Here is a 2621-nt window from a genome sequence, read left to right as displayed (position 1 = left end):
AATGAGATTGTAATGTTAAGTGTCGCTTGATGTGTTGCGACGAATTGTTAGAACGCTTTCGAGTTGGTTCTTCGGGAGAAGATTTCTTTGGTTTCGGGAGGAAACTGTCAAGTCGAGTGGTGCTCGCTGATCAACCTTTCTAAGGAGATTCTAGGCAACGTCGACAACATCAAAGAGGGAGTCGTTGAGTGTGTAAGACCGTTCGGTCCTTTGTAATCTTTTGAACTTAGTGGATTGATCATTGTCTGGGCGTGGCCCCGCAGAGTAGGTGTGCACACCGAACCGCGATATTATGTTTTTGGTGTCCTTTACGTTTCTGCATTAGTTTCCTGCTTTACTGTTTTGCTGGTTTAATTTTAGATTTTCTGTCACAAAAAGTGTTACAGTAAAGTTGCAACACACAGTGTTACAGTAAAGTGTTGTAACGCTTTCTGTGACATCAGGGTAAAAACGGACCTAACAATTGGTATCCGAGCGGTTCACTAACCCTTTGTTTAGTGAGATTTTGGGAGTTGGTTTGTTATAGCAGGGATGGATTTTTTGAGAGAAGGTGGTTCGGTTTCACGTCCTCCTCTCCTCGATGGCTGCAATTACTCTTATTGGAAAGCTCGCATGAAGGCGTTCATCAAAGCACTTGATGAGAAAGCGTGGCGTGCTGTGTTGATTGGTTGGACGCACCCCGTTACCAAAAATGATGCTGGAGAAGAAGCTATGAAACCCGAAGAGAAATGGTCTACTGAAGAAGATCGATTGGCGAATAGCAATTCAAGAGCTCTTAATGCCATTTTCAACGGAGTGGACGCCAATCAATTCAAACTCATTTCTACATGTGAGTCGGCTAAGGAGGCTTGGAAAATTCTACAAACGGCACATGAGGGCACGGCGGCCGTGAGACTATCAAAGCTTCAAATTCTCACTACTAGGTTTGAAAACTTAGGCATGCTTGAAGATGAAACAATTTATGATTTCAATTCAAAATTGTGTGATATTGCTAACGAGGCATTTGCCCTTGGAGAGAAAATATTAGAGGAGAAGCTTGTGAGGAAGGTCTTGAGGTCTCTTCCACGGAGGTTTGCTTATAAGGTGACAGCTATTGAAGAAGCTAAGGATATCCAAATAATCAAACTTGATGAGCTAATGGGTTCTTTGCGCACTTTTGAGATGAATTTAGATGAAAACAATGAAGGAAAGAAGGAGAAAAGTATTGCTTTTCAAGCCGAAGTTGATTATGATGATGAAGAAGACTTGGCCCAGTCCATAACAAAGTTGTCGAAGAAATTCAACAAGGTGATGAAGAAGGTCAATAGGAAGAATGAGAATTCAAGAAATGGCAATTCCAGTAATTTTCAGAAGAATAAAGCTGCAGCAAATAACATAGAGATGAAGATAAAAAACAGGGGTATTCAATGCCGGGAATGCGACGGTTACAGCCACATTCAATCCGAGTGTGCCAACACCCTCAAGAAGAAGAAGAAGTCGTTTAATGCAACATGGAGTGATGAAGACTCTGAAGGCAGTCAAGAGGATGAAGACCATGTGAGTAACTATGTTGCTTTCAATGTTTATATTGATCAAAGTGTTTCTGTAGGCAGTGTTACAAAAAGTGTCGCAGACAGTGTTGCAACACTGCCTGTAACAGATTCCATGAACAGTGAAAACGGAGGAGATTTTTCAGATTCTGAAAGTGACAGTGATAGTGAGGAGTTGACTATTGATGCCATACAAGAATCCTATAAGACCATGTTCAGCAAATGGGTTAAAGTGTGTGAAATGAATAAGTCTCTACGGGAGCGAGTTGATGAGCTTGTTAAAGAGAAGGATGTGCTAAAGAAGCCTGCCGTTAACTATGAATTTCAAGCTACTGAAAATGAGAAAAAGCTGCAGGACACAATGGATGAACTGGAGAACACTCAGAAAAATTTGAAGATGATGAATTCCGGCACCATCAAATTGGATCATATTCTCTCTATAGGAAAAGCAAGTTGTGATCGTCATGGACTTGGCTACACCGGTGAATGTTCAACGTCCAAAACAGTATTTGTGAAGAAGGAGACACCCGCTCCTGAACCTCGGACAACCCTCCATAAGAACGTTATTATTTCACCCCTTCGACGTAAAAGATTTATTCCCATATGTCATTACTGCGGTTTAGCTAGCCATATAAGACCAAGATGCTATAAGTATTTGAATGCTTTGAAGAGAGATATGCTCATGAATCCACCAAATTCTGCATTCACAAGGACACCTAAAATGAAGGTTGATGTGCAAAACAAATTTCCTAGACGTGTGTGGGTAAGGAAATGTGATTTAAGGTGTCATGAGGCTTATAATTCTTTTAAAGCATGTACTTCTAACTTTGAGTATTGTGGTAATTGTCACTCCAAGCATTTGACAGGTGATAATATCAAGTTTAAGAAAGTGTTACATTCAGGGGGAGTAAGACTCGTAGAGGACTCTGGGGGAGCAACAGCTTCTAAAAGGTTTTTCTATTAGTATTATTTTTAAACTTTAGCTGTCTTTTGTCAAAAAGGGGGAGAACTCTTAATTCAATTAACCCCCTTCGTTGGTTTTTTTATCTTTTATCTTGTAATAGGTTCTTTTTGTTAGTAATGTTAGTTTTG

Source organism: Morus notabilis, unplaced genomic scaffold, assembly GCF_000414095.1.
Source record: "Morus notabilis unplaced genomic scaffold, ASM41409v2 Scaffold1009, whole genome shotgun sequence".
Classification (NCBI taxonomy): domain Eukaryota; kingdom Viridiplantae; phylum Streptophyta; class Magnoliopsida; order Rosales; family Moraceae; genus Morus; species Morus notabilis.
Note: the sequence above shows the minus strand (reverse complement) of the source record.